Here is a 20,986-nt window from a genome sequence, read left to right as displayed (position 1 = left end):
AGATGAAATAGATAAATAGCATGCTGATGTATGCATCTTTGCTGTCCAGATGTTCTAGGGTTCTGTAAAGAGCCTATGAGATGGCAACTGCTGTGCATCTGTTGCTCCAGAAGGTAAATTAGAGCGGATCCAAGTCTCCACTCAGACAGGAACGGATATATTTCATCACCAGACTGTCAAAACACTTCATCACTGTGGATGTAAGTACAACTGAGTGATACACATTGAGACAGGTTACCATGCTCTTCTTGGGCTCGGGTACGATTGAAGCCTGCTTGAAGCAGATGGGTATCACACACTGCTGAAGTGAGAGTGAATACACCACCCAGTTGGTCAGCAGAGCTCTTCTGTACTCGGCCAGTTACTCTGTCCAGACTGGGTGCTTTCCTTGGATTCACTCTCTTGAAGGCAGCCTGCACATCATCTTCAGATACCGAGTCCAAAGGATCATCAGGAAACGTGGGGTGCGCAATGGTTCCTTCATGTTCTGTGAGCATAGAAGGCTTAGATCTCATCTGGAAACAAAGCTCTGCCAACCTCCATGTCACTTGATTTAACTTTGTAGGAGGTTATGCCATTCAAACCCAGCCACGGCTGTCGAGCATTCCTAGTAAATTCTAGTCTGGGCTGGAAGCTCCACTTTGTCTATGAGATGGCTTTCTGGAGGTCATACCTGCACCTCTAGTAGCATTCTTGATCTCCAACCTTGAATGCCACTGATCTGGCCCTCAGAAAATTCTGGATTTCATGTTTCATCCAAGGCTTCTGATTGGGGAAGTCACTGAACAATTTATTATATTAAAGAAGAAGAGGAAAAATTCAGTAGGTCAGGCAGCACCTTTGAAAAGAAAGGTGGAATTTATACTCCTAATCAATTGTCTTCAATCTGTACTATTAACTCATGTTTCTCCTTTGATATCTGATGATTTATTGAGTGTTTGCAGCAAATTTTCTTTATTTCAGATTTCTGACATCTGTAGCTGCTTTCAACTAGTGAATGTACCAGTGAATCTTATGTCAGGGAGAGTTATTTCATCTCAAGGGTGAAAATCTCAAACCAATTTAAACAGTATCAGTATCGCAATGTGGTGGTAATTTGTCAGATCTGAGTGAAATGAATATCGGATTAATGTAAACCATTAACACCCATAGAGTAATGATCAAAATATAAATAAAAATTGTTCTGCATAGATGATTTAAGGATGATCAAATGGTTTTCTTCATATGTTAATAAGCAGTGATCTGATAAATTAGCTCAAAACCTGGTATATATATGTATATATACATATATAAGCTTTTACATATACCCTGAAGGTAGCTTTATATAATATTTTAATACTTTTGTGCATGAAACAATAACATGTACGTTGAACAATTCAGGAGCTTCTAACTTACATTGGTGTCAAGTCTTTCCAAACACTTGGATTTCTGTGTTATAGATAAATATAAATGCTTCCTTTATTTCTTTTCACTACATATTACCCATAGGAGTAACTGCAGGCCTTTTTGACATTTTCAACAATATCTTCACAGCACAGGGCAGAGAATAAGCACAAACCATGTGATAATCACTGTGAATAATGCACAAAGTTCTGGCTGTGATAACTGCTGAAAACTAACTGGTTTGGGATTTTGGATTTTTTGGTAAGGGGTGCTCAACTTGTATCTATAATTTACACATCTGATCAAAGGTTTCTAACCTGTTTCTTGAAATTATAAATGAAGATTGTGTTTGTCATCCTTCTGTCAGATACTTATATTTCCACCACTGTATCTTAGAAACAGAATTTTGCATCAAATTGTCCACACCCACACTGTTTTAACTAACTGCACGAACTTCCATGCCTGTTCAACACTGATATAAACCCATCACACTTTTACCATATCTTGACTTTATACAGCATTGTTTACACTTTTAGTACAACATCCCCCAATCAATAGCTGATTCACTTCACAAATAATTAAGGGTCTCAGACCAAAACATCGACTGCTTACTCTTTTCCATAGATGCTGCCTGGCCTGCTGAGTTCATTTCGCATTTTGTGTGTGTTGCTTGGATTTCCAGCATCTGCAGATTTTCTTGCCTTTGTCTAACTAAATAGCTAATGCTTTTCCTGAAATCTTGCTTAATGAAAATCACATATTGTAATAGTTCCAGAAATGAATTGCTTTTCATTGGTTGCCCCAACAGACAGGAGTTATTTATTTTACTTTCTGTTAGGCATGGCCAGAATAAAGAATAACAATATAACTTATAAATTTAAATAACATTCAACAAGGACTGAAAGCCTGTTCTTGCTGTCGAGCAGTCACGGCATGTTTAGTATTTGACTGTGGTTTTGTTGACTTTACCCTTGATGTGTGAGATGGTGGATGTAAGATTACTTATTTCAAAGCTTTCATTTTGTCATGGGTGGTCTACACTCTTCCTTTAGTTTCCAAACACAACTAATTGAGGAGGGTCACATCTGTGTGTTTATTGAATTCCAGTGGGACAAAATGTGCATTTTATAGCCTGCCAGCAGATTTCGCAATTAGTGCAAACATTAAAGCAGCTCAGTCCCCGGTTGGAATCCGCTTTCTGTCATAATCCATTGTCTGAATCAAATAATCTTGGGTTCCTCTGCTCCTTTCAGTGGGCTACCGATTATCCAGGCTCTTCCAATTCTTCAGATGCATAGCTTCTACATGCTGTGCAGAAGTCCAAACAAAAGGTAACACATTTTATTTTTTGTTAATCCAGTTTGAATCGGTATTCAATTATTTGAGTCCTTCACATCTGTTTAGACCTAGTATCTAGTAAACAACACTACAAGCTCCTACTCTACATTTTCATTCTGATGACATAAAATCATCATTGTTGGTGTATTTTTCTTGAGGTTATTTTCTATAAATTCTGTAGCCTTTTCGAGTCTATACTTTCCTTATACAGAAATACTTCATGCAGCAAATATGTCAAGTTATTGGTCCAGGGATTATTTTCTGAGTTTTTCTAATCTTAAAGTTACTGACTAACACACTTGGCAATGGCAGGTACTAACTGATTTTAGGGAAAGACTGGTCTTCTGATCAATATTTATCTTTAAAGCAAAATCAAACACTAATCAGGTCATTGCAGAGGTGACAACCACAACTCAGAGAGATGCTCAGCACTGAATGGACTAAAGAAAGCCTGAGGTAGACAATATATGAGATTGAAAGTGGAGCAAAGAACTGCAGATAATGGAAACATGAATGAAACCCAGAAAATGTTTGAAACATTTAGTGAACAAACAGCATCAGTTGAGAAGTGGGAAGGGACAGAGTCGACTTCTCAGGTGAATGCCCCTTTGTCATTACTGAAAAAGTGATTTAAAAAGAAGCTTGTTAGAAATTTACAGGTGGGGGGAGTAGAAATTATAGGAAGAATGTCGATGATAGGTGAATACTAAAGTTGTCACAGTAATAATTGCCTAAAAATTACAAGGGATATGGGAGTGATGGGGAAACAAATAGAAAGAGAAAGTTATAGCCACATATGCGGTGATGGAAAAAGAAGAGATGGTTACCTGAAATGATTAAATACTACTCCTATATTTTCTGTTTTTATAAATATATTAGAACAAGCAAAATTCTCCCTCAGTTCCCCTCTAACTTTTTACGCTTCACCTTAAAGCTGAAACCTCTAGTCATAGACACCCATGGGAAAATGCTTTTGAACATCTGTCCAGCCTATCTTTCCTGCACTCCCTCCCTCAGTTCTAGAACTCCTGTCTTGAGACGAAGCTTCTCAGCACATCCACAGGGTGTGAGGATGTAGTGCTTATGAATGGTCTGGAAAAATTGGCATGAATCTTCTGTAAGGGCAATGCAGGCCATTTCCAGGGATGGAGAAACACTGATCTTGGCATCTTCTGGATGTGTTCGCATCTTGAACAGTGAATGGCAAGTTGCTTGATCTGCCGATCTACCTCAGCCCACTAGACAAAACTTTGAGCCAACCCTTTCATTTTGACTATGACTGGCATGTAGCTCCTCCAACATTGAAGCTCTCAACTTGGATGATACAATAATTTCAATCCCCACAGAAGCCAACCTCTGTCAAGGGCAAGTTCACCCTGGCATGGGTAAAAATGGGGGAACTGGGATTTCTGCTGCACATTCCAGCCATTTTGGGTGCCCATGTAGACCTGAAACAGTTATCTGGTTTCCCTTTGGAATGTTTCTGCATTATACTGAAACTTTTGATTTGCATTAAGGAGAATACGTCAAGAGGAGTGTCCTCTTTTGTAAAATTTTCAGGTATTTCCTTTTCCAAGGATAAACAGGACAATCCATCAGCATTTCCATGATTAGTCATCCTCTTGAATTTGGTCTTGTAATTACATCCTCCAAGAAACAGAGCTCATTTCTGCATTTGTGCTGCTGCTGTTAGTGGAAAATGACAAGGAGTGATTGATTGTCAGCAGCGAGGGTAAACTCTCTACCAAACCAGTACTGATTGAAACATTTTACACCTCAAATGAGGCTCAAGGCTTCTCTGTCAATCTGTGCATAATTTTCCTCTGCAGTGGTAGGGGGAAAGTGATGCAAAGGCTATAGGACATTCACTTCTATCACTCATAAAATATGACATTGTGGCGACCCACTTCCTAGCGCACTCGAACCGGCTCACAAATAGCCAGCGCATAAAGGCCAGTCCCAAAAGGGCGCCAAGTCTGCTTCAACAGCAAGGGGAAAAGCCTGCGCACGGGACAGGACTGTGAAATCGTGCCCCCTACAGCATCCGCGCGCGGGACAGGACTGTGAATACGTGCCCCCTACAGCATCCGCGCCCGGGGAGGGTGAGATCAGGAAAGCTTTAAAGCGAGGCTGCGAAGTTCGAATAAAATCTCTTTTGTAACCGCAGTTCATCGACTACGTGTCATTATTTCAGCGCTGCGTGTAGCACACCGCTACAATTGGTGACCCCGACGGCCCAAACGATATTTGGGCCGAAGATGAACGATGCCGCATCTGTTCATGCAGTTTCATTAAAACAGCCAAGCTTCTGGACGCTGCGACCTCACCTATGGTTCCAGCAAGCAGAAGCCCAATTCCATGTTTGGCAGATAACCTCGGATGCCACACGTTACTACTACGTGGTGAGCTCCCTCGACCAGGAAACAGCGGGCCAGGTTGAGGAGTTCATACAGTCGCCCCCAGTGGACGGCAAATACATGGAATTCAAAGCCCTGTTCATAAGGACTTTCGGACTCCTACGGCGCGAGCGAGCTGCCCGCTTACTGCACCTGAATGGTTTGGGAGACAGACTGCTATCGGCTTTGATGAACAAGATACTGTCCCTGGCCGGAGAACACAAGCCCTGCCTCATGTTTGAGCAGGCATTCCTGGAGCAGCTGCCCAAGGACATACGCCTGCTGTTGTCTGACGTGGATTTCAGCGACCCCCAGAAGGTGGTGGCCTGGGCAGATATGCTGTGGAAAGCCAAGAAGGAGTGTGGGGCGTCCGTCGCACAGATCACCAGGCCAGGCTCCCAGCAGCAAACCAGACCAGGCCTGGCCATAGAGCCCGCTAACCCCAGAGGCAGGGGTGAGGAGACCAACAAAACCAACAAACAATGGTGCTTCTACCACCAGCGGTGGGGCGCAGAAGCCCGCCGCTGTAGCCCGCCCTACAAGTTCCCAGGAAACGCCAGGGCCAGCCGCTGCTGATGACTACGGCGGCTGACCATCGGGTTAGCCTCCTGTATGTGTGGGACAAGCGGTCGGGATGCTGTTTTTTGGTCGACACCTGAGCCGAGATCAGCGTCTTACCTCATACGAGTTATGACACCCGCAACAGGGCACCGGGTCCCATCCTGAGGGCCGCGAATGGCAACACAGTAAGGACCTACGGCACCCGTACGGTGCAGCTGCAGTTCGGCTTCAGCCAGTTCACATGGGACTTCACACTGGCCGCCGTAGCCCAACCGCTCCTGGGCGCAGATTTTTTGCGGTCTCACAGCCTACTGGTCGACCTGCCGAGGCAGAGACTGGGCCACGCCGAGACCTTTCAAACGTTCTCCCTGGGTGAAGCCCAGTTGCCAGCCCCACACCTAGACTCCATCACGCTGTCCGACAATGACTTCACCAGAGTCCTGGCAGATTTCCCATCGGTTCTGGCACTGCAGTTCACGGCAGCCATGCCCAGACATGGCGTACCGCACCACATCCCGACACAGGGACCACCCCTCCACGCCTGTGCTCGAAGGCTTCTTCCGGACAAGCTCCGACTGGCGAAGGAGGAGTTCAAGAGGATGGAGGAATTGGGGATCATCCGGCAGTCCAACAGCCCCTGGGCCTCCCCCCTGCACATGGTGCCCAAAGCAACAGGGGGCTGGAGACCATGCTGCGACTACCGCAGGCTGAACGAGGCTACAACACCGGACCGCTACCCTGTGCCACACATTCAGGACTTTGTAGCAAACCTGCATGGCGCACGGATCTTCTCCAAGGTAGACCTCGTCCAGGGATGCCATCAAACCCCAATGCATCCTGACGACATCCCCAAAACGGCTCTCATCACCCCTTTCGGCCTTTTTGGGTTCCTCCGCATGCCGTTCGGCCTAAAGAATGCCGCACAGACGTTTCAGCAGTTAATGGACACAGTGGGACGCGACCTGGACTTCGCTTTCATCTATTTGGATGACATCCTCATAGCCAGCAGCAATCGTCAGGAGCATCTGTCCCATCTCCGTCAACTCTACGCCCGACTGAGTGAGTACGGTCTAACAATCAACCCGGCCAAATGCCAGTTCGACTTCCTGGGCCACAGGATCACTACAGACGGGGCAACCCCTCTGCCCGCTAAGGTAGACGCAGTCCACCACAATCAAAGGCCTTCAGGAATTCGTGGGTATGGTAAATTTCTACCACCGCTTCCTCCCTTCAGCTGCCCGAATCATGCGCCCCCTGTTCGCCCTGATGTCGGGTCCGGGCAAGGACATTACCTGGGACGAGGAGTCTGCCGCCGCTTTCATTAAAACGAAAGAAGCCTTAGCAAACGCCGTGATGTTAGTGCACCCCAGAATGGACGTCCCTACTGCCCTCACAGTGGACGTACATGTGTGGTGTACATGTCTGTAATGGCGGGAAGAGAGATCCCAATGATCCCTTCAGCTGACCTCACTATCCGCTGCAGGGTCTTACGATCCCAGATGGTGCAATTTCCAAACCAGGCAGTGATACAGCTGCTCAGAATGCTCTCAATACATCCCCTGTAGAATGTGGTGAGGATGGGGGGGAGTGGGAGATGGACTTTTCTCAGCCTTCGCAGAAAGTAGAAACACTTCTGGCTATGGAGCTGGTGTTGAGGGACCAGGTGAGATTCTCCGCCAGGTGAACACCAAGAAATTTGGTGTTCTTTACGATCTCTACGGAGAAGCCATCGATGTTCAGTGGAGAGTGGTCGCTCCGTGCTCTCCTAAAGTCAACATCTCCAGAAAGGTTTGCAAAGATATCCTCTATCCTGGGTAAAGGTATTGATCCTCTTTAAGTCAGTACTGGGTTGATGGTAACCATATAAACACCACAGATTCCTACAGACCCATTTTTCCTGGCTACTGGAACCACTGGTTTTGCCATGGGCTCCACTCGACATTGGAAAAATTCCTTCAGTCTCCATGTGATCTAGCTCACTGGCTACTTTATCACGGATAGTATAAGGCATATATGTCAAACTCAAGGCCCGCGGGCCAAATCCGGCCCATGGTGGAATTATCTTTGGCCCGCAAGATAATATCTAATTACTATTAAAGCTGGCCCCAGTAATCGAAGCGCCTATGGCGTATGATATAGCTAATGCTGAGTTTATTCAGGTACCAGGTTTTCAGGGTTTTTAGTGTTTATTCGGCAGTCTTGTTCATAAGAAACGGAATTTGTAAAGTGAAACACTTTGTAGTTATAGCAGAGACTGAGACACATGAGAGCAGGCTGAAAAAACAGAGGCAACAAAAGCTGCGTTCGCACACGTCCGACTGATCCGGCCCGCATGAAGCAGCATTTTGCTCAATCCGGCCCGTGACCTAAAATGAGTTTGACACCCCTGGTATAAGGAGTCAGACGGGCTTTGCAAGACATGAGTTGGCATTTTCATTTAACACTATTTTACCCTTGCTGTGTTTTTGTTTTCCAAAGCCATCCATGGACACTGCTGTGGCATCATCCAGTACTTTTCTTAATTCACTTTCAATGATAATAATACAGGGGATGTGGCATGCAAATGGTGGATGATTCCCCAAACAAGTTGTAGATGTTTCAGTCAATCATGCCCACAGAATGCTAGCTCCCTTGTTTTTAGCACATGCAAGCCCAATGTGGTTCACTGGTTGTTGTATTTCACTGCTACATATGTCAATCCCACAGGAATTTTCTTTTCTCCAGTATAAGTTCTTCGTTGGACATCTGCGGCCTTCAGTCTAGCAGCTTTGAAATGCTGTTCAAGCTCGTTTTGTGGAATGACTGAACCAAGCAAGCCAAAGTCCAATTCCATTTTAACTAATTTGCCATTCACTTCTGCTGTAAGCCATATTGCTTGTTATTTTTCACATTGTAAGGCTACCCAGTCCTATGTCACTCTCATCATTACCAGATTTTTCATCAACAGCATGCAGATTAGTGATGTTTTTGAAACTGCAACTTGACTTTTTCTCTTTTTCTCTTCCCTGTTCTGTCCATTTATTTTTGTCTGCACGACTGGCTCTTTATATGTGTCCTACTTTGCTGCATTTTTAACAGGATAGTTCCATGTAACTTTCCCCCTTTGCTAAAGGTCCCTTTATATGCTGACAGGATGTTGGATGAAATGAAGAGTCTCAAATGTCTCTTCTCACAGATTGGAATGTTTATCTTAGCAAGCTCCATCTACTGTGATCAACCATATCATGACCTTACAGAAATGTCCTCTACCCCATCTCAAAGAAATGCGTACAGTCACCTGTTGAAAAGCTGAGATTTCACACGAAGTGCTCTTCCGAATACACTTTCCAATTGTTTCCGTATCTTATTTGGTTGAATTGAATACGAGCAGTGTTCAGAAGTTATTGTATGTGTGCAAACTGCATTGGGACTCTGCAGCAGACTACACGTCTCCGTATGACCAGTACGTGCAGAAAGCAATAAACTCGACTGCCAAACCTCAATAACTAATTAGACTGCTGATGTTCACAGCCAAGATTTATATCGTCATCAGCCAGCCTAAAGAAACATCTTTACAGAAACTAGCCTTAAAAAGGAATGCCACCTATCAGCAGAGGCACTGTAATTTGTGTTCATAGTAAAATAACTAGCAATTCTCCAAAGTTCAAAGTAAAATTTATTTTCAGAGTACATACACGTCACCACATACAACCTGGAGATTCTTTTTCTGTGGGCATACTTAAACAATCTATAGAAGAGTAACTAACTGTAAACAAACTGTGCAAATGCAGATGTAATTAAATAGCAATAAATAATGAACAGGAAATAACAATATAACAGCATCCTTAAAATGAGTGCAGCTATCCCCTTTTGTTCAAGAGCCTGGTGGTTGAGGGGGTAGTAACTGTTCTAATCCTGGTGGTGTGAGTCCTGAGGCACCTGTACCTTCTACCTGATAGCAGCAATAAGAAAAGTGCTTGACCTGGGTGATAAGGATCTTTGAATATGGATGCTGCTTTTCTACAGAAAACATTTCAGTCATTGGGAAGGTTTCACCCATGATGTACCGGGCCTAATCCACTACCTTTTGTAGATTTTCCACTCAAAGGCATTGGTGTTCCCATGCTAGGTTGTAACGCAGCCAGTCAGCACACTTTCCGCCGCACATCTATAGAAGTTTGCCAAGGTTTCCAATGACATGCCAAATCTCCACAGTCTCCTGAGGAAGTAGAGGCACTCTTGTGCTTTCTTCACAGTATATTTATATGATGGATCCGGGACAGGTCCTCTGGGATAGTGACACCCAGGAATTCCAATAGTGGAATGTGGTAATTGTGTGAGAACAGGGTCAGATTCAGCTTTAATAAAATATTCAACATGGGCAAGCATTTTCACATTATTGCCATTTCTAACATCTGGACTGCTTTTTGCTTTCCAAATTCGATTGCATTACCTTCCATGGTGGTGCCGACTGTGATTGCCCACTATCTGGGCTAGCACAGCAAAGAGTGAACGATGAGAGAAAAATTGGAAGATACTTTGTGCTTTTGCTAGTATATGCCAGGCAAGTGCAGAGATTGTCAATATGAATCAAAGAGAGCATGGTAAGATATATTTTAATAAGCATATGTAAGTATTTGATTAATGTTGATCAAATATGAAATGTCTGATGGTGATGGATACACAGGTGACTTGGACACAACAAGTGCAGATGAGATCCAATAGTTATTTGAGGAAATCAAATGGAACAGATAGGGGATTATGTGCAGCGAAATAGATGGCAGGTGGTCCAATAGCCAGATGGGTAATGGACCATGAAACCATCTAGACTAGAATCCTGCCAGGTTTAAGTACAGAGATATCAACCCTGTTCTGCTGGGATGCCTTTTTGGCTCAAGCAGCCCACCACTTCTATGAATGTAAATAGACCCCACTGACATCAACGAGCAACGTATTGCACTTTTATTCTATTGAATTACTGCCCATTTTGACTGTGTCCAGTTTGACAGCTGATGCTCCATGGGAGTACTTCCACCTCCCAAACTGAATACATAACCCTGAATCAGGTAACATTATCAACTGGATACATAATGCAAGTTAACACTGCGGTGTAACACTGAAACAGTGATACACTGTGGGAGGAGCCATCTCAGAGTGTCATAGATTAATGGAATCAGACAGCACAGAAACAGGTCATTGAATACCCGTCTCTATGAATCTCATTTACCAGCACCTAGTCCATAGCTTTCTAATCCTTGGGTATTCAAGTCTCTATTTTTATTTTAGATATACTGTATGGTAACAGGCCCTACAGGCCCAACAATCCCACACTGCTCATTTATACCCTAACGACCAATTAACCTACTAATCCGTACATCTTCAGTGAAAGGAAACTGGAGCACCCAGAGGAAACCCACACGATTACGGGGAGAATGTACAACCTCCTTACAGACAGCAACAGGAATCGACCTGGGTCGCTGGCACTGTAATAGCATTACATTAACCGCTGTTTTACCGTGTTTCTCAACATGTACCAAGTTTAGATACTTCTTAGATGTTGTAAAACTTCTTCCAACACAGTGCATTCAACCAGTACATTCCATATAATAGATATTTGCTGGGTGAAAAATGTCCTCAAATCCCTCTAACCTTCCTATCTCTTGCTTTAGAGCAATACCCCTGGTTTTATACATCTCAGCTGTGGGGAAATATTTCCTGCTATCTGCCCTATCTATGCCTCTCATAATTTTGTACACCACTATTAGGTCCTCCCTCAGTCTCCTTCAGTGTAAGGAAAACAGAGACAGTCCAGTCTTTCTTTATAACCAAAACATTTTATCCCAAGCCCACATCTCATTGGCATCTTCTCAAGTTCAATTACAGCCTTCCTGTGGTGTAATGACCAGGACTGTAGACAGCACTTCAGCAGTGTTCCAACCAAAGTTTTATATGTTGTACAATACCTCCCTACTATTTTCCTCTACAGCCTGGCTAATGGAGTCATAGCATCATACAGCACTGAAGTGGGCACTTTGGCCCACTATGTCCATTGAATCTTATTGTCCATCTACAGTAATTCCATTTAGAACAAGTATTTTATATCTTGTCCGAGTATCTTCACTACACCACCTCATCAACCTCTGATGGTACCTTCCTTGGATTTGTACACCAAGGTTGCACTGTGTCTCAATTCTCATGGGACTCTACCACTTACTGTGTATGTTCTTGTTTTATTCAGGCTTCCAAAATGCATCACTTCACACTTTGCAGGACTAAATTTCATCAGTCCATATATCAATATCAGCTTGCAGTTTGAAATTACCCTCTTTATTCCCAATATTTTCAGGAGAGTGGCTTAACGGTGCAAGCAGCAGAGCTTCTGTCTCACCACTCTAGTGACATGGATTCAATCAGAGTCGCCAATGTTGCCTGATTGGAGCTTGCACCTGTTCATTAGATTGTATGATTTCCTCTCATGCTAAAGTTTCCTCCCTCATCCTCCTATTTATATTTCTACCACAGTATGTCTATGATTCAATCAAGACCAGCTATTGTCTTACCTGTGAACATACAATCATACCTCCTATATTCATAACATAAGTGTTAATGGAGATGACATACATTGAGGGACATATATCCTAATCAAGTCCTTCTGTAGCCTACCTTTTTCCTCAACACTACCTGCCCTTCCACCAATCTTCATATCATCTGCAAACTTGGCAACAAAGCCATCTATTCCATCATCTAAATCATTGATATACAGCATAAAAAGAAATGGTCCAAACACTTACTCCTGTGGAACACCACTGGTCACTGGCAGCCAACCAGACATGGATCTTTTCATTCCCACTGTCTGCCTCCTGCCAATCAGCCAATGCTCTAATCATTCCAGTAACTTTCCTGTAATGCCATGGGCTCTTAACTTGGTAAGCGGCCTCATGTGTGGCATCTTGTCAAAGGCCTTCTGAAAGTCCAAATATACAACATCCACTACATCCCCTTTATCTACCCTACTTGTAATCTTCTCAAAGAATTCCAACAAGTTCGTCAGGCAAGATTTTCCCTTAAGGAAACCATGCCAGCTTTGTCCTATCTTGTCCTGTGTCACCAAGTACTCCATATCTAGCAGTCCTCTATCCACTCTCAACTCTGTTTTATTTTTTACATACTTGAAAAAGCTTTTCCTATCCACTTTGATATTGCTTGCTAGCTTCCTTTCATATTTCATCCTTTCCCTCCTAATGATTTTTTTAGTTGCTCTCAGCAGGTTTTTAAAATCTACCCATTCTTCTATCTCCCTGCTAATTTTTGTTCTGATGTATGCCCTCTCTTTCGTTTTTACTTTAGCTTTGACACTCCTTGTCAGTCACGGTTGTACTATTTTCCCATTTGAGTATTTTTTCATCATGGAATACATCTACCCTGCATTTTTCCTTTCTCATTTTACCCAAAAACACACGCCATTGCTGCTCTGCTGTCATCCCTGCCAGCATCTGCTTCCGATTTACTTTGGCCAACTCCTCGCTCATACCACTGCCATTTCCTTTACTGAAAGAAAGATACCCCACTGAAATTCTGCTAGTAGAGGACATGTCCTGGGTGGTGGGGATCTTTAATGATGGACATAACCTTCCTAAGGTACCACTTCCCGAAGACGTTTTGGACACTGCTGAGGCTTGTACCTATGACGAAGCTTACAGTTGTTGTATGTTGTATGCTGGTGTGGTACTTACTGGTAATGTTATTTCATAGAATAAAACAGATAAATTTAAAATATGCTTTAAACATATATGTTTTTCATTTTGAAAAGAAAAAAAAGCCGGAAAGGGGACGAAAAAAAACTACACCTTCCCAAATAAATCTTACAGGAAGCAAAAAAGTAAATCATTCTTCGTATGTGTTACAGCATGTATTAATAGTCATTGAACCCTGAAGCAAACTTTCACAGCATTTACATTGCTTTCATCTTTCACTGAGGGAACTCTGCAATTCACATTCTTTGATTCCTGATTTACATAATAAAAGAGAAAGTCTTAGCTGTATATATGGGCACTGTTTCAAGATGATTCACTTCCTGCAGGGGCAATGAAATGCCCATTAGCTAAGATGTTCCAATCCAAAATTAATTATTGATGCTCTTGCTGATATTCAACAAAAAGCAGAATTAAAAGGAGAGGTGATCTTATTGAAGTATATTTAATACTTAGGAGGCTAGACTGGAAATATGCTCTCAGAATAAGAGGGTTCCTATTTAAGACTGAAATACAGAAGAATTTCTTCTTGCAGAGTATTGTGAGTCTTAGTATTCTTTGTCAAAGAGAACTGTGGGGGTGGAGGGCTCTTGGGCATAGGACTGCTGAAATGTATTGATTTCTAATCAGTAAGGGGACTGGGGATATAGAAGAAATGAAATAGGATAGTGGCAGGAAGATAGATAGAATGTCAAATCAGCCATGATCCCATGGGGTTACACATTTGGCTTGTGGAACCGATTGAACGACTCCTGTTCTTACCCATAATTATCTTATAGTTTCATGGTCTGAAATAGGTGAGACTAAAGCTATCACGATAACAGTTTCAAAAATAAGGTCAGAAGAAAACAAAAACAAATTGAAATGGAACTGTTCAGCCGTATTTATGAAAAGAGAACAGAAGGAGAATGTTGACCTGAAATTATTAATAATAACTTTTGCAGTTGTATCATTGCTTTACAAAAGATGTGGTGTTTTCCTTTGGGCTTACATTGGGCATTGCTGGAACAATGTGTGAGGCCAAAGGCATAGAGATCAAAGTAGAACTGAATTAAAATGGAAGCCTGAAGAGTCACCCCTGAGTTTCCAGCCAGGATTTCTTGCAGCCCATCCCTCCCAAATTTTCTTTCATTTTCTTTACTTGCACATTTTCAAGGAACAGACAGCAGTAGATAGGAGACATTTATTTAACAACTTGTTATGTTACAGGAACAAATATAACAGTTGAAGACTTGTGAATTAACTTTCATGCCAATTAAGCTGAGGGGATAAATGTAGTGAAATAGACTCTCCAGTCCTATGTGGGTGACATGGTTCTGCCATTCTGCTCCCTAACGTACTTCAAATATGAAGTATGTTCAAACTTCTTTCATGAAGTTTTCCAAATTTTATTTATAAACCATTACTTGCAGGCTTCGATAGGAGCCTATATTCTAGCAATTAGTATTCCTTTTGAATTCCACTTCTTTTCTTCCCCTGCTTTAACAGATCTACTGCCAGCTTCCCCCTTCCTGTTCATTTTATGTAAGAGCCAGTTGGGAAGGTGGCCTTGGATTGCAACAGTGGTAAAACAACCATTGAACTACAAGACTGAATAATACAGAGGCCAGGACAAATTACCCAGAAACATAATGCTTCCTACATTGTAAAAAGAAATGTTAAAAAAAAAGTAGCAGAAGATCACACTAAAGTCTTCCCCAGTTCAATGATTCTTCAATGGGTGTATTGCTTTAGGCCAGTAGGGGCCAAAGGAACATTGCATTCTCTGCTAACGAAGAAGTTTGCTATGGAAACCAAGTACTGTTGAAGAAATCAGCAACAGGAGTGTAGCTCTACTCTCCAATTCAGTACAACTAGTTGTTAAACTGCGTCATTCTTGAAGGAGGGTCACTATGTATTATATCCGTGCCAGCATTCTGTTCCTCTTAGCTTTAGCCCAGCATTCCTCACACCTAGCTACTTCACCCAGTCTTCTCTTCCCTTATGTGCTTATCTGTCACTGCTGACCCATTCAACTTTATCCTTATGCTTTGTGCTTTATTTTATCCTTTTCTTAGTTTTATGCTCTATATTTTCCTTGGAAAATCACAGGAGCATTAGTATCCAATAAAACTGTGTGCAATGCATCCTTGGCTTTACACGGGTCCTATCTATTAATTTGTGATCCTAGAAAATCCCACCTTTACTGTATATTCTGAAAATGAACGAGTATTTCACTTGACTGAGCAAAAGTTAATAAGCTTTACTGATGAAAAGAATCATAGCCATCATACCATTTAAGTTACTAATTAGCTAATTCATCACTAAAATTGTGAATGTATTTAAATTGACTTAAAAAAAACAGAAAACTGAGCAAATATTTCATTTACTCATCTGTAAATTTAGTATATTATTTTCCTTAAGATGGATACTTAAAAATTGCTCACATTTCCCACAGTTGTTAAATTATGAATTTCAATTGCTGAAATGAACTACACCTAATACTAATTGAGAGATGCTGGAAACTCTTTTGTGTAACATCGCTGAGGAAGGCCACATAGAAAATGCTCTGCATGTGTTATTAATATTTCAGTATCCCAATTCTATTGAATGTAACTAATTTACCATTGTGGTGCATATGATTAAAAATTCTGGAATGGCCATAAAATAGCAGAGTGTGTGCTAAATTATTTTGAAAGCAGGAAGTGACTCATCATTTAGTTTGGATCATTCTGAAGTTAGATTTTATGTGTCATGTGTTAGTATCCTTCTGAATATAAACTTTTCACTCAGTCTATTGCATGGTGGTGTTGCCAATACAATGCCGGCTGGTTAGTAAAAGAAACAAAAGAACGCAACAGGGTCAGTAAATTATATGATAGTGTGATGGGTTTCAACCAATTTCACCTGAATAAAACCTGGATTCCAAATGTAAAATGATCAGACAAGATTAGGACATAGAACATGGAACAATAGAGCACAGGAACAGGTTCTTCAGCCCACAATGTTGTGCTCAACAAGCTAAAAATTAAATGACGAAAAACCAAAAAAAAACAAATCCCTCCTACCGACACAATGTCCACACCCCTCTACTTTCTCATATTCATGTGCCTATTCAACATCTCTTAAAAGCCTCTAATGGATTTGCCTCTTCCACCATACCAGGCAACACATTCCAGACATCCACAGTTCTCTGAGTAAAAAATTTATCCCTCACATCCTTTTTGAAGTTACCCCCTCTCACCTTCAATGCATGCCCTCTAGTATTAGATATTCCTACCCTGAGTAAAAGATACTCCCTGTCTACTCTATCTATATCTCTCACAATCTTATAAACCTCTTTTAGCTCTTTCCTCAGCTTCTACCATTCCAAAGAGAACAATCCAAGTTTGTCCAGCATCTCTTGATAGCACATGCTCTCCAAACCAGGCGCTATCCTGGTAAACCTCTTCTGCACCCTCTCCAAAGCCTCGACATCCTTCCTATGGTGTGGTAACCAGAGTTGTCTGTAATACCCCAGATGTGGACCAACCAGAGTTTTATAAAGTTGCAACATAACCTCTTGACTTTGGAACTCTACACACCAGAGCTATATTTTCAAGAGTTTAGAAGGTAAGGGACAATTGTATCAATATAGTAGGGGAAAATGGCAGCATTCAAAATGGGAGAAAAATGCTAATCTTGGAATCAAGAACAAGGGGATCTAATTTAAATACTAATGGCATGTCTTCAAGATTTGGAAAGTGATGAGTGAGAGGAAGGAGGTGTAGTCAATGGGGAAAAATTTAAGAAGGAAATTGTGACACATTTAAATTCGCAATCTGCCATTCACATTACCAAACCAACACATGGCATTTCTGTTAATCAAAGAAATATTTCAATGTGGAAGAAACTCCTGTCTCCTGCCCGTGGGAAATAATTTAACCAGCTTTCGCAAATGCTTTCTGTTAGCAACCAAAGTTCCTTAAAAAATTGACCATAATGAATAACATTTCAGCCTTTACAGATAACCTGTCTACTTTAAATTATATTTGCTGTCATTTCCCGTTACTCATACACTTTTCATAAAATCTGAGATGCACAAAGCAGATGAGAGCATAAATTACAGTGTAAAGCTATTATACTTTGACAGTGGTTGGAAGAGTAGCTATCTGATAGCCAGCAAAATATTCCCAGCGGTTCCCTCTACAGGAGACATCATTCAGCAGCAAAATCTTATATCAAATTGAGGTTTTGTTCATTTTATTGAAAGTCCATATATATTGACATCTTGTCCTTCCATGCTTCTTGGTATCAAAACCTAATTCTCTAGTAGAGTGGTATACTTCAAAGGCACTGTGTAAGTACATTGCCAGCAATATTGTCTAGTGCTTTGGCAGCACCTAAACTGCCTTTACCTTCACTTTGGAAATGTAATTTAGGTTTAATCCTTCCGGATCCACTTCCTAGCACGATTGTGTTTCATAGGAGTACAAAATAATGAAAAAAGAATGCGAAGTAACGTGTACTAGTGAGTTTTTCATTGAAAAGAAAAATATAGACCATTAATATTATTTATTGATAATTGTACAGATAGTCATTCAACTGGGTAAAGCATAAATTTGGCTCTAGCTGTTTGATGCTGGAAAACATCCATCTGAATGATTGAAACTTCTGTAATATTTTGCTAATTAATCACATAATAAATTGAACTACATGGTGAAATATACCGTCAGCTCTAATCAGCAAACTCCAAAAACCTGGGCCTTTGTACCTCTCTCTGCATCTGATCGTTGATTGCCTCATGGGGAGACAACAGTCTATGTGGATTGGAAGTAATAGCTCCTCTTTGCAGACAATAAGCTCTATTGCACCACAAGGATATATGCTCAATCCATTGCTTTTTCTCTCTCTACACCCACAAACTGTGTGTTTAAACACAGCTCAAATGCCATCTATAAATTTGCTGATGACAAAACTATGGCAGAATTGTAGGGAGGAGAACAGAAGCAAGATAGATCAACTGTATCAGTGGTGTTGCAACAACAATCTTACATTCAACCTCAATGAGAGCAAGGAATCGATTGTGGACTTCAGGAAGGGGAAATCAAGGAAGCACACACCATCCCTCATCAAGAACTCAGAAGTGGAAAGAGTAAGTAGTTTCAAGTTCCTGGGTGTCCACATCTCTGTGGATCAATCCTGGGTCCAATATATTGATGCAATTAAAAAGAAGGCACGACAGTGGCTATTTTCATTAGGAATTTGAAGAGAATTGGTATGCCACCAAAGACATTCGCAAATTTCTACAGATGAACTGTGGAAAGCATTATAACTGGTTGGATCACCATCTGGTATAGAGGGACCACTGCACAGGATCAGAAAAGGCTGCAGAAAGATGTAAACTCAGCCAGCTCCATCATGGGCACTAGCCTTCTTAGCATCCAGGAGACCTTCAAAAGGCAATGAACCAAAACGGCAACATCAATCATTAATGATCCCCCATCACCCAGGACATGCACTCTTCTCATTGCTACCATCAAGGAGCAGGTATAGGAGCCTGAAGTCACACATCCAGTGTTTTTCAGGATCAGCTTCTTCCCCTCTGCCATCAGATTTCTGAATGGACAATGAGCCCATAAACACTGCCTTAATATTTTCCCCACTCTTTTTTGCACTACTTACAGAATTTAATGTTTATATGCATTGATACTTCTTATTGTGATTTATAATGCTTATTATTATGTATTGCAATCTACTGCTGCCAGAAAACAGCAAATTTCATGGCAATAATGTAATGCATAAATATTTATACTCAGCTGTGTATACTGAGTATATTTATACTCACCTTCTTCACAAATTTAAAATTTCTGTTACTTATTTTGACTACACGCACATATAGAAATACCTGAGACCAAGTCTAAAAGTCATTCTCATTGATAATAGCCTAAATCTTGTAGTACCAATGAACCAGTAGCAACACCTACTGAATTCATATAAATGTTTCTATTTGTATTTGATTTAAGTAGAACGTTATTCCAATGCAAATTCTCATCAAGGATCAGTGACCTATGTGAACAATGGAAGCCACTTTGCATCTACTTCAGCTTTCAGATCAAAGTCTGAAGCATGCAGCCTTCACTGGTAAGTGTCAGCTGTAATATTCACTCAACATCAAAGCATGTACTGAGTAGAAAAAAAGAAGTGAGATTAAATAGTATATTAAGAGCATAGCATAAATATTAGATTTTGTAAAATATTGAATGAATGTCTGTCAGGTCAATGACAACTTAACTATTTCTGAAACTCACATCATGCCAATACTGTTAATGTCTGTAGGATGCTTGTTGATAGTTGGATTCTTAGCCACATTCTTTCTTAACTTGGGCTTATTAATTAATTGTAAACATTAATGTACTTTGAAAGCACAAGGAATGTATGTGCCCAGACATGTCTGGATATGAGTGAATGAAATAATGAATAGCCATACTAAAATGCAAACGTTTGTCTGGATTCAGGCTCATCGCTTATATGTGCAAACTTTAATATAATTTGAAAGCCTGAGGAATATATTGTGCGTCCATACATGAAGGAATGAGAATAAAAGATCATAAAGTTTGTCTATCTTTCAATGACTGCACTTGTGAAACCTGTGTATATATTGACCTGCTTTTTGAGATTTTCTTTGGACTTCAGTTAAGGCCAGACATCGCGATCGGTGCCTAGGACCCAGGGATGCTTTCAAGAGTGAGTCAGCATTCAGAGTTCCTCCGACAGCAAAAACTAAAAGGTGAAGGAATCATGAGCCCAGACTTCTTTGTGACTTGCAGTATTCTTTGTGATTTGGGTAGTTTATTTGTGCTTTCTGTTAATAAAATAGGCTTAAATTACTTTCTTCTGTTTGTGCACTTATTATCACATCTCCTGGACACTCGAATTGTTGGGAATGATTAACCCAACCCATTGCAAAGAGTCAGGCAAAAGGGTGAACTTTTAATTTTTTATATGTCCAACAACTATTACAAAAATCTGAGGAAATAATATCCTAAGCATATATGGGATAATTTTCAAGGCCAGAGAACTTGTCTGGCAGTTACTGAGATGTTGCTTCTTTTAAAAATTGCATCAAACTAGAATGGACAAACTTCAACTTTTCTTGTGAGTTCATCAATCCTGAAAAGTGCCACAGCATAAATTCAGGAGGATCAGGACAATTTGGAAAACAAATAGCTACTTTCTATTTTGAACTGTGGTTGTACGGTTTCAGAAGCAGTTAAATCTGCATTTTAAAAGTGAAGGATGCTGATAACTCCATTATTATTGCAGATGCAAAATCTGCAACACTACTTTCAATGAAATAGACATGAATGATTTTAAGACATTTACATCTTTTAATATATTTCTACTATTCTTTCTTTAAATTATGATTTGAACCTTATTTTGCCTCGTGGCTGCCTGTCACCATTCCATTAATTCATTAGAAATAATGCAACCTATAAAATTTTGGTTTTTTATCCTCCAACTGCACTGCCTAGAGTGTTTAGTGCCCTGTTAAGATAACTCCAATTTAAACAGAACCAAAGCCACACAAGATCTACCAATATATTTTATACTATTGTT

The 20,986-nt window shown here is 41.0% G+C and overlaps 1 long non-coding RNA gene across 1 annotated transcript; it reads left to right on the top strand.

Moving 5' to 3' along the window:
* Window positions 1-2,599: 2,599 nt before the first annotated feature.
* Window positions 2,600-20,207, top strand: LOC140731443 (uncharacterized). The gene is made up of 3 exons (XR_012099827.1): window positions 2,600-2,714; window positions 19,396-19,510; window positions 20,063-20,207. It is a non-coding gene; the product is annotated as an uncharacterized lncRNA (long non-coding RNA).
* Window positions 20,208-20,986: the final 779 nt, after the last annotated feature.

Source organism: Hemitrygon akajei, chromosome 8 (genome assembly GCF_048418815.1).
Source record: "Hemitrygon akajei chromosome 8, sHemAka1.3, whole genome shotgun sequence".
NCBI lineage: Eukaryota > Metazoa > Chordata > Chondrichthyes > Myliobatiformes > Dasyatidae > Hemitrygon > Hemitrygon akajei.
Note: the sequence above shows the minus strand (reverse complement) of the source record. Positions and strands in the feature narration are given on the sequence as shown.